At 42.3% G+C, this 12,818-nt stretch overlaps 1 protein-coding gene across 2 annotated transcripts in view; it reads right to left on the reverse strand.

Moving 5' to 3' along the window:
• The window catches only part of LOC124552426, a 34,046-nt gene extending 25,386 nt beyond the window's left edge, over positions 1 to 8,660 (reverse strand). Inside the window, exon 1 of one of the 2 annotated variants that reach the window (XM_047126699.1) lies at positions 8,462 to 8,660. The gene's annotated coding sequence lies outside the window, so the exon portion shown is untranslated. Of the gene's footprint in view, positions 1 to 8,392 lie in introns of both variants that reach the window. The other variant, XM_047126698.1, reaches the window with a different exon arrangement.
• Positions 8,661 to 12,818: the final 4,158 nt, after the last annotated feature.

Raw genomic sequence — 12,818 nt, forward strand, 5'->3', positions numbered from 1 at the left:
ATACTCAAGTATTGTTGATGGACTACATTTTCTAAGCACTCTCCCAATGAATCTCAACCTGGCACCCGCCTTACCAACAATTAATTTTGTATGATTATTCCACTTCAAATATTTTACAGAAGTAACTGCTACCAGTGTTTGTTCCGCTATCATATAATCATACAATAAGGGATCCTTCTTTCTATCTATTCGCAATACATTAAATTTGTGTATGTTAGGGGTCAGTTGCCACTCCCTGCACCAAGTGCCTATCCGCTGCAGATCTTCCTGCTTTTCGCTGCAATTTTCTAATGCTGCAACTTCTCTGTATACTACAGCATCATCCGCGAAAAGCCGCATGGAACTTACGACATTATCTTGGTTCAAATGGCTCTGAGCACTATGCGACTTAACTTCTGAGGTCATAAGTCGCCTAGAACTTAGAACTAATTAAACCTAACTAACCTAAGGACATCACACACATCCATGCCCGAGGCAGGATTCGAACCGGCGACCGTAGCGGTCGCTCGGTTCCAGACTGTAGCGCCTAGAACCGCACGGCCACTCCGGCCGGCCGACACTATCTACTAGGTCATTTATATATATTGTGAAAAACAATGGTCCCATAACACTCCCCTGTGGCACGTCAGAGGTTACTTTAACGTCTATAGACGTCTCTTCATTGAGGACAACATGCTGTGTTCTGTTTGCTAAAAACTCTTCAATCGAGCCACACAGATGGTCCGATATTCCGTAGGCTCTTACTTTTTTTATCAGGCGACAGTGCGGAACTGTATCTAACGCCTTCCGGAAGTCAAGGAAGCTGACTCGAGCCTGTATCTAATATTTTCTGGGTCTCGTGAACAAATAAAGCGAGTTGGGTCTCACACGATCGCTGTTTCCGGAATCCATGTTGATTCCTACAGAGCAGATATTGGGTTTCCAGAAATGACATGTTACACGAGCAAAAAACATGTTCTAAAATTCTACAACAGATCGATGTCAGAGATACAGGCCTATAGTTTTCCGCATCATCTCGACGACCCTTCTTGAAAACTGGAACCACCTGTGCTCTTTTCCAATCAATTGCAACCTTCCGTTCCTCTAGAGACTTGTGGTACACGGGTGTTAGAAGGGGGCAAGTTTTTTCGCGTACTTAATTGGCAAACATTCCTTTTAGCAGCGGAAAAACAATACGATGATGTGACAGAAGTCATGGAAATGTGCCTGGCGTATGGAGCAACACGTTGGAAGCTCCGTGCAGAAATATTGAGCCATGATCCCTCTATAGCCGTTGATAAATTTGAAAGTGTTTCCCGTGCAGGATTTTGTGCAAGAACTAAGCTCTCGATTACGTGCCGTGTGTGTTCGGTGGGATTCATGATGGGCGATGTGGGGGGCCAGATTGTTTACTCGAATTGTCAGGAACCAATCGCGAAGAATTGTAGCCCGGTGTCATGGCGCATTGTCATCCGTGAAAATCCCATTGCCGTCTGGGAACATGAAGTCCATGAATGGCAATAATTATCTCCACGTTGCCGAACATAAACATTTCCAGTCAATGATTGAGGGCAATATAATGGAAATGGAAGAGGATGTAGATGAAGATGAAATGGGAGATAGGATACTGCGTGAAGAGTTTGACAGAGCACTGAAAGACCTAAGTCGAAACAAGGCCCCCGGAGTAGACAACATTCCATTAGAACTACTGACAGCCTTGGGACAGCCAATCCTGACAAAACTCTACCATCTAGTGAGCAAAATGTATGAGACAGGCGAAATGCCCTCAGACTTCAAGAAGAATATAATAATTCCAATACCAAAGAAAGCAGGTGTGGACAGATGTGAAAATTACCGAACTATCAGTTTAATAAGTCACGGCTGTCAAATACTAACGCGAATTCTTTACAGACAACTGCAACAACTGGTAGAAGCCGACCTCGTGAAAGATCAGTTTGGATTCCGTAGAAATATTGGAACACGTGAGGCAATACTGATCCTACGGCTTATCGTTGAAGCTAGATTAAGGAAAGGCAAACCTATGTTTCTAGAATTTGTAGACTTAGAGAAAGCTTTTCACAATGTGGGCTGGAATACCGTCTTTTGAATTCTGAAGGTAGCATGGGTAAAATACAGGGAGCGAAAGGCTATTTACAACATCGAGTATAGATTTAAGTGTCAGGATGTCGTTTCTGAAAGTATTTGTATGGAGTGTAGCCATGTATGGAAGTGAAACATGGACGATAAGTAGTTTGGACAAGAAGAGAATAGAAGCTTTCGAAATGTGGTGCTACAGAAGAATGCTGAAGATTAGATCGGTAGATCACATAACTAATGAGGAAGTATTGAATAGGATTGGGGAGAAGAGAAGTTTGTGGCGCAACTTGACCAGAAGAAGGGATCGGTTGGTGGGACATGTTCTGAGGCATCAAGGGATCACCAATTTAGTATTGGAGGGCAGCGTGGAGGGTAAAAATCGTAGAGGGAGACCAAGAGATGAATACACTAAGCGGATTCAGAAGGATGTAGGTTGCAGTAGGTACTGGGAGATGAAGAAGCTTGCATAGGGTAGAGTAGCTTGGAGAGCTGCATCAAACCAGTCTCAGGACGGAAAACCACAACAACACAACAACATGTAAAAATTTTAAAAATGTGTAAAAATTCCAGAATTCGAACGTGTCACATCTATATCTCCAGTTGGGAGTTACCCATTGCTCCGCCGAGAGCTTTCTATGATTCGTACCTCAGCTGAGTGTGTTCTAGAGGTGAACTCAGCACAAGTATTTGCCTAGAATAATTTTGTTATATTTTGGGTCGTAGCTCATGACTGACAGCTATGAATCTACAATACTGGCGATTAAAATTGCGAAACCAAGAAGAAATGCAGATATGGGTATTCATTGGACTAATATATTATACTAGAACTGACATGTGATTACATTCTCACGCAATTTGAGTGCATAGATCCTGAGGAATCAGTACCCAGAACAACCACCTCTGGCTAAAATAAGTAAACAATCCGTTCTTGGTCATCCTCGTCGCCGGCCTGAGTGACCGGCGGGTCTAGGCGCTTCAGTCTGGACCCGCGCGACAGCTACGGTCGCAGGTTCGAATCCTGTCTCGGGCATGGATGTGTGTGACGTCCTTTGGTTGGTTAGGTTTAATTAGTTCAAAGTTCTAGGGGACTGATGACCTCAGAATTTAAGTCCGATAGTGCTCAGAGACATTTGAACCATTTGACTTGCGTTGGCTGGTCTCTATATGTTTCTTTATGCCATTTGCCATTCCCCAGTCCGCACTTTTCCCTCCTGGAATTTCAGTTATTGTCACACAAGATTTTGATTCCATACCCCTTCTCTTGGTGGATTTTTTTTTGTTTCCACACGTTTCGAAACCGTTTTTTTTCCACCATGTGACACAAAAACGTCAGCAAGGCACGCAGAACACAAAGGACGCATTTCTTCCCGATTCGACAGTTAGATTTTTTTTTTCCCATGATGAGAAGCGAATCAAAATACTATGAATATGACGAATAAGACAGAAATGAAATACACAAAAATAAAGCCTCTCAGAGATTCAGGTAACATTTCCACTCTAAAGATTTATAAGATTATGGAAACACTGTATAATGAAACTTCCTGGCATATCAAAGCTGTCTGCCGGACCAAGAGCACTTGCCCGCGAAAGGCAAAGGTCCCGAGTTCGAGTCTCGGTCCGGCACACAGTTTTGATCTGCCACGAAGTTTCATATCAGCGCACACTCCGCTGCAGAGTGAAAATCTCATTCTGGAAACATCCCCCAGGCTGTGGCTAGGCCATGTCTCCGCAATATCCTTTCTTTCAAGAGAGCTAGTTCTGCAAGGTTCGCAGGAGAGTTTCGGTAAAGTTTGGAAGGTAGGACACGAGGTCCTGACAGAAGTAAAGCTATGAGGACGGGCGGTGAGTTGTGCTTTGGTAGCTCAGTTGGTAGAGCACTTGCCCGCGAAAGGCAAAGGTCCCGAGTTCAGTCTCGGTCCGGCACACAGTTTTGACCTGCCAGGAAGTTTCAAATCAATGCGCACTCCGCTGCAGAGTGAAAATCTCATTCTGGGAACGTTGTATAATAATCGACTTCACTTATTTTTATGCACAACGACAACAAACAAACCCAAGTCCCAGCAGAAAACAACACTGAGCAATAATATTATACACTCACAGAATGCGCGGGAAAAAGGAAAAATAACAGTCGATATACAGATGGTGCGCGAACTCCGTTTTCCTCGACTTCTATGAACTCCGATACGAATATCGATTAGAAATGAATGATGAGCGAAGTTCTTTCGACCACTGCCCAAGAACCTGAAATGGCGTGTTTCCAAAACAAATGTGCTAGGTGTGACCATAATCAGCAAGGAAAATATTTCACTCAACTGAATACGCTCGCCAACCAACGTCACAGTGGGATCATTCCGCTCCAGATCACAAGAAATATGGACTGATCATTCAGAATCTTTTATTTCGCTGCCAGCCAGAGTGGCCGAGCGGTTCTAGGCGCTACAGTCTGGAACCGCGCGACCGCTACGGTCACAGGTTCGAATCCTGCCTCGGACATGGATGTGTGTGATGTCCTTAGGTTAGTTAGGTTTAAGTAGTTCTAAGTTCTAGGGGACTGATGACCTCAGAAGTTAAGTCCCATAGTGCTCAGAGCCATTTTTTTGTATTTCGCGGAGAGGTGTGACATACCGAAACGAGGTTTTCAGCAAATGATAGCAACCAGAGAGGCACGTATATCTGTTATGGGGGTAATAATTTTAGGTTTTTATCAAGTGAGACATTCACGAGATGTTTTCAAATGCAACGGTATACATTTTTCAATGACACTCGAAATTGTTGCGTAAACGATTGGATTGATGTAAAGATTGTCAATGTTGGCGTTGAAACTTCTACGGTGGATCTTTGAGCAAAAGTATTCGGTCTTCAAGAGTACAGAACGCAGGGGTGCGTATTGTGAACTGAAGCGTCAAAGAAACTGTTATAGACAAGCGTATGCAAGTACAGAGATACGTGAAGAGGCACAAAAAGGCGCAACCGTCGGCAACGACTATGTAAGACTGAAAGTGTCTGGTGCAGTTGTTAGATCGGTAACTGCTGCTAAAATGGCTGGTTATCTTGATTTAAGTTAGTTTGAACGTGTTATACGAGACGCACGAACCATGGGACACAGCATCTCCGAGGTAACGATGAAGTGGAGATTTTTCCGTACGACCATTTGACGAGTGTACTACGAATATCAAGAATATGGTAAAACGCCAAATCTCCGACATCGCTACGACCGGAAAAACTTCCTGCAAGAACGGGTCCAACGACGACTGGAGAGAATCGTTCAACGTGACAGAAGTGCAACCCTTCCGTAAATTTGTGCGGGTTTCAATGCTGGGCCATCAGCAAGTGTCAGCGTGCGAACCACTCCACGAAACATCATCGATATGGGCTTTCGGAGCCGAAGGCCCACTCATGTACCGTTACTGACTGCACGACACAAAGCTTTACGCCTCACCTGGGACCGCCAACACCGACACTGGACTCTTGATGACTGGAAACATGTTCATGGACCCTGCATGTCACCAGAGGACTGTTCAAGCTGGTGGAGGCTCTGTAAAGGTGTGGGGCGTGAGCAACTGGAGTGATATGGGGCCCTTGATAAGTCTAGATTCGACTCAGATAGGTGACACGTACGTAAGCGTACTGTCTGACCACCTGCATACATTCACGTCTATTGTGCAATCCGACGGACTTGGCCAATTCCAGCAGAACAATGCGACAGCTCACACGTCCCACACGTGGCTCCAGGAACACAAAAGTGGACTAATATGACTGAAAAGTGGCTAGAACAAATCATCTTTTGTAATATGAGTGCAGTTTTGTGAAGGCTTAAGGGTTATATTAAATGCATTCAGTGGTTTAGGTTCAAAAGCATTGGGAAACAGTAAGTTATTTCGTTATCATTTAAATATCCTTCATAATATAAATTTTTTAGAGTAATAAATCATTTTCTGCTTAATACTGCTCCCTACAAAGGCATGTTCATTAATTAATTATCAGTTCTTACTTCCATGTCAATTTAAGTAAGAGACTTAAAATATATTTGTTTCCAGATTTATTGCTGTAAGAGGACATCTATAGGCAATAAAAATCACCATTGCAACTACAAATATGTTTTAAATTAGGCAATATTACCGTTTCACATTCAAGAAAATGAACTGTTTTACACAGCAGAAAGAAGTTCACCATTGCATTACTAACCAAAGCTGTGAAATGATTTTTATTCCTCCTGAAAAATTCAACAATAGTGAGTTGTCCCCTGCGGCAGCGCAGGTTGATTTCCGACTTATTCGCAATTTATGGGTGGCATCGTCTTTCATTAGCGTCAAATATTAAAAAAATAGAAAATGGGAAATGTTTTTCTAGTTACTTAGCGATAACTACGTTTGAATTTATACTCCATTTTTTATGCATCCTGTTATTCACCTCTTATTTTTCTTGGACTGCTGTATAATGTTTTTGTAGATGCTTAGCACCCCTATATAAGCAGAAACAGAGAAAGCTCAATGAAAAATTTTCAAAAGAGAAAAGAGAAAAAGCATCAGAAAAAACTGTACATTCGCATTACATGAAGTGAAAAGTAGCTATGCCAATGTCTGACTTCACACTTTATCGTTAACACAAACTGTAATATATATTTGTTTGGATCCGAAATTCGAGCATTGTTTGGGTACCTGATTAACGTTACAATGCAATTTATTTTCCATTATGCTCACTGCAGTGTGCGTACGTTCATAATAAATAACTGACCGTAGGAACATCATTTGCGAGAAAAAGTTTCAAATATTTGGCTGTCGCTATGATATACAGAAAAATCGCACTGCTTCTGTCTGTGTAATACGACTCAGTTTTGCGTTGTATCCAAAGTAGTGGTACTTCGAAATTTATCACCTACACAAACTACAATATACTGTACGTTAATATGGATTAGAAATTCGTACGTTGCTTCAGCGCCTGCCTAAAATGAAAACGTACCTGTGTCAACCATTTTTGCCATTTTGCTGAATAGACTGTTAACTTGCGTTTGTGATTTAATTTTCTAAAGAAAATACGTGACAACCGAAACGTTATTTTTCCGTGAAAAACTTGCGTAAAATACCAGAAATGGTGTATATGTGCAGAAGCATTTACTGCGTATTTGCAAGGATTCGTTATTCCGGATTCGAAGAGAAATTTACGTAAATGAAATTTGTATGTCACAGTTGTATGTTTGCACGGAGAAATTTGTGCTATGTAATCCGTCACTTACCTACATTACAGTGCAGACAAGTAAAGATAACAAAACTCGTACGTTGCTTCTGGTGTCTGCAATTCTGTGTAACGTGAAAACGCAAGTGACGCAATTTCTTTGTCCTACAGCCTTCCTAGATGTTACAAATTATCAGTAACGTAGTCTAAGGAAATTTGTTTTCACCTACGAAACACGTGCGAAGTTGTGAAAGAAATTGTTACACACTGCTTGGTGACGACTTTCTGTTATTAAATACATTCAAGTATATTCGCAAATGACGTTCCTATGGTCAGTTATTTACTATGAACTTATCTTTACACATAATGGAAAATAAATTGCGCTGAAACGTTTATCAGGCACCCATACGATGCACGAATTTCGGACCCGTACAAACATATCTTGCAGTTTGTATTACCGATAAAGTATGAAAGTCAAACTTCGGCACAGCTGCTTGTCACTTCCTGTAGTGCGCCCATGTCTAATATGTAAACGTTTTTTTTGATACCTGAAATGTTTCTTTTTTTCTGAGAAAACGGACGATAAATTAGATGAATGGTGTGTATGAGTGTGGTCGTTTACTATTAATTTGCAAGCTTTCGCGAATCCTTATAGGAGGTCTGGAGCACGCACTGTATGCATTACGCGACGATTTTGCACTAGTTGGAATTGCAGTACAAAGTAGTACAACGAAATCAGTTCTGCCAATAACGTTTATCCACACTGCACTATAAATCGCTAAACATTATAAAGTGCATAAATTGTTTATTTGCCTGTCTAATGTGGAAAACTACAAGAAGTAATTTGTTTGGCCTACGTTTTTTTACACATTTTCACTACTGTAGTTTTCGTAAATTGGGCTTCACATCCGAAACGCAAACACACATACAGAAAAACAGAAATGGTCGTTTAGTGCCTAGTGCCATTATGTGATTTTAAGCTGCAAACGGTACTCGTGTAGGTTACTATTTCCAGTGGAGTTTCTGTTTTCGCGGCTTGATTTTTCCGAAATCTACTGCACCAGCTAATGAAGAAAGTTCACACGCAAAGACACTTGTTACCAATCGGATCTTCGACTGTATGAACGAGCGAGGCCAGACTTACCTGAAATAGACGGGAGTGGCTCCGTATGCAGTTGTTAAAATTAGCCCCAGCTGGTCACTTGGCACTTACTGGTGGTTCTCCGTATCCGTGCCCAACTCTACGTGCTTAACCGAAGCGCAAACTCTCGGAGTATTATCTGCAGCGATATTACAAAGAGTCACTTGCAATCAGTTTCGTTAGCGATCGTGAAACGTTCTGCGTGCTGTCTGTAAGTGAGCCTACTGATAAAAAAATGCAGCGCCGGACGCACCCACCACTGTTGCCACTCCACAGTTGCGTATCGCCCGCCAGCGCTATCGATATACTGTAGTCGCTTCATCGGGTTTTGTAAATGCTAACTAATACGCAAAACAAGCAAAGAACATCGATCAGCAAGGAGAAAAACGTATACGCGCTATACACGCCGTTTCATTAAGTTCTCCTTGCGCGTCCCGAGGCAGAGATCACGTTTGTCGCCTAGAGGGCGTGCGGCAGAGGTTGCCAGCACTGCGTAGTGAATCCCCTCCCCTCTTCTACGCCAACCACCCACTGCGGCTACAGTTACGACAGACGCTCGAGCTGGCGGTAAAATCGTCAGTGCTAAGGCAGGTATTACACCATCAAATTCCTTTGACAAAGGAATATGATCAAATATTCGTCAAATCTCTTTGACAAAGAAAGGGGGTCTACTGAAGCAGGCGATACAATCCGTCGGCTTTGAGCAATGACGTCATACATTACTCATAGGTAATAATATCTTCACTTTCAGCCGCAGATAATAAAACCTGTGTTCTACATCTACATTTATACTCCGCAAGCCACCCAACGGTGTGTGGCGGAGTGCCACTGTCATTACCTCCCTTTCCTGTTCCACTCGCGTATGGTTCGCGGGAAGAACGACTGCCGGAAAGCCTCCGTGAGCGCTCGGATCTCTCTAATTTTACATTCGTGAAGTAGAGGGAAGCAATATATTCGATACCTCATCCAGAAACGCACCCTCTCGAAACTTGGACAGCAGGCTACACCGCGATGCAGAGCGCCTCTCTTGCAGAGTCTGCCACTTGAGTCTGCTAAACATCTCCGTAACGCTGTCACGCTTACCAAATGACCCTGTGACGAAACGCGCCGCTCTTCTTTGGATCTTCTCTATCTCCTCTGACAACGCGACCTGGTTTGGATCGCACAATGAAGAGCAGATACTCAAGTATAGGCCAAACGAGTGTTTCGTAAGACACCTCCTTTGTTGATGGGCTACATTTTCTAGGGACTCTCCCAATGAATCTCACTCTGGCACCCGCCTTACCAACAATTAATTTTATATGATCATTCCACTTCAAATACCGTTCCGTACGCTTACTCCCAGATATTTTACACAAGTAACTGCTACATGTGTTTGTTCCGCCATCATATAATCATACAATAAAGGATCCTTCTTTCTATGTATTCGTAATACATTACATTTGTCTATATTAAGGGTCAGTTGCCCCTCCCTGCACCAAGTGCCTATCCGCTGCAGATCTTCCTGCATTTCGCTACAACTTTCTAATGCTGCAACTTCTCTATATTCTACAGCATCATCCGCGAAAAGCCGCATGGAACTTCCAACACTATCTACAAGGTCATTTATATATATTGTGAGAAGCAATGGTCCCATAACACTCCCCTGTGGTACGCCAGAGGTTACTTTAACGTCTGAAGACGTCTCTCCATTGAGAACAACATGCTGTGTTCTGTTTGCTAAAATCTCTTCAATCCAGCCACACAGCTGGTCTGATATTCCGTAGGCTCTTACTTTGTTTATCAGGCGAGAGTACGGAACTGTACTGAACGCCTTCCGGAAGTCAAGGAAAATGGCATCTACCTGGGTGCCTGTATCTAGTATTTTCTGGGTCTCATGAACAAATAAAGCGAGTTGGGTCTCACACGATCGCTGTTTCCGGAATCCATGTTGATTCCTACAGAGTAGATTCTGAGTTTCCAGAAATGATATGATACGCGAGCAAAAAACATGTTCTAAAATTCTACAACCGATCTATGTAAGAGAAATAGGCCTATAGTTTTGCGCATCTGCTCGACGACCCTTCTTGAAAACTGGGACTACCTGTGCTCTTTTCCAATCATTTGGAACCTTCCGTTCCTCTAGAGACTTGCGGTACACGGCTGTTACAAGGGAGGAAGTTTTTTCATGTACTCTGTGTAGAATCGAATTGGTATCCCGTCAGGTCCAGTGGACTTTACTCTGTTGAGTGATTTCAATACCTTTTCTATTCCTTGGACACTTATTTCGATGTCAGCCATTTTTTCGTTCGTGCGAGGATTTAGAGAAGGAAGTGCAGTGCGGTCTTCCTCTGTGAAACAGCTTTGGAAAAAGGTGTTTAGTATTTCAGCTTTACGCGTGTCATCGTCTGTTTCAATGCTGTCATCATCCCGGAGTGTCTGGATACGCTGTTTCGATCCACTTACTGATTTAACGTAAGACCAGAACTTCGTAGGATTTTCTGTCAAGTCGGTACATAGAATTTTACTTTGGAATTTACTGAACACTTCACGCATAGCCCTCCTGACGCTTACTTTGACATCGTTTAGCTTCTGTTTGTCCGAGAGGTTTTGGCTGCGTTTAAACTCGCAGTGAATAAGTGCTATCATTGTACATTAAAATAATTGAATGTTATTTTAAAAGAGATCGCTACATATTGCTCCAAATATAATTCGTGTGCATTTATTTAAATAAATGATTGTTTGCAATTCATTCGGTACTTGATTTCATTCTTAATGATATTGAGGCAATTTGGACGATTAATTTCTTGTTTTAGGACAATTTTTAGTATCTCATTTCCGTTTGTAGGTATGGATTTATCTGTTCTGATAAATCTGGATGATATGAGAGAGGCTATAGGCGTAGATATGTTGGCCACGATTTTTTTTTTTTTTTTTTTTACAGATGTTGCAGAGTATGTTCGATCTCGTGAGTGCGGCGAACATATGCGCTTCACAAATGTATCTCATCGGCGTACTCGCGACTTACTCATATGGCGGTGCAGCAGGGATGGGTTGTGGCGGTCCATGAGACGAGCGACGTGGTTCGAAAAATGTAAGCTCGTCTTGAGAGATATTATGAAAATCACGTACTGTTGGTGTGGTGGCAAAAGGAAGTACAACAGTGGGAGGTCAAGTAGTACCCAATCGAAGGAAGAAAGTTTTGGTCAGCTTAATTGAAGATCAAGTTGGAGAGGGTTCCATTGTAATTTCAGATGGTTTTTCTTCATATAGGGATTTACGGGAAACGGGTTATCAGCATCTCGTAGTTAATCACAATACTGAGTTCTGATCGTTATCCACAGGGGCTTGCACGAAGAGCATACAGGGTTATTGGTCAGCTGTGAAATCTCTTGTAGGGATGGGGAAACGACGGATTTACACATTTCACAGTCACTTAGACGAATATTCATAGAGCCGTAGTATTCCCCAAACATATTGCCCGTTTACATGTTTTGTTAAACGCATTGGGCAAATGTACCGTCCGAAATATGTTAGGTAATTTCACATTAGAATAGGGGTTAGGGGGTGGGGGTCAATGTGTGTGTCTGTGCGTGTATGTGTGTGTGTTTGTGTGTGTGTGTGTGTGTGTGTGTGTGTGTGTGTGTCTGTGAGAGTTTTCGTAATGTTTTGTTTGTCGCTTATGTGGGTATGTGATTTTTGTTGATGTCTTTCTAGACGAGCTTCGGTTCTTTTGAAAAGTTCTCATGTGCTAAGTTCAGTTTCCATTTTTTTCTTTTACTGTATTTGAATATTTTGACATATTTCATTGTTGTCTTACACCATTACGTGTGTTTTCGTATACTCCAGTACGTACCGGTAACAGTAATTTCGCAGCCGTCGTTATTCTTTCGTTTCCCAGCACTAGTATGAGAACGATTTTTTCGAATCTGTACTAGCAATATTGAAGGCGAAACGGTCGATTCAATTAAAATATGTATCCCGTCCTTCAGTTGACTATTCGAAAAGAACAACATATGTAACATTGATGAGATTTACCTATATATGTCAACTGGAGACCAGGATACAAAGTTGTGTATAGCTACACTACTGGCTATTGAAGTTGCTACACCAAGTAGAAATGCAGATGATAAACGAGGATTCATTGCACATATATATTATAATAGAACTGACATCTGATTAGATTTTCACGCAATTTGAGTGCATAGATCCTGAGAAATCAGTACCAAGAACAACCACCTCTGGCCTTATGGCCTTGATACGCCTGGGCATTGTGTCAGAGCTTGGATGGCGTGTACGGGTACAGTTGCCCATGCAGCTTCAACACGATATCACAGTTCATCAACAGTAGTGACGTATTGTGACGAGCCAGTTGCACGACCACCATTGACCAGACGTTTTCTGTTGGTGAGAGATCTGGAGAATGTGCTGACCAGGGCAGGAGTCGAAC

This window comes from Schistocerca americana, chromosome 10, assembly GCF_021461395.2.
Source record: "Schistocerca americana isolate TAMUIC-IGC-003095 chromosome 10, iqSchAmer2.1, whole genome shotgun sequence".
NCBI classification, from domain to species: domain Eukaryota; kingdom Metazoa; phylum Arthropoda; class Insecta; order Orthoptera; family Acrididae; genus Schistocerca; species Schistocerca americana.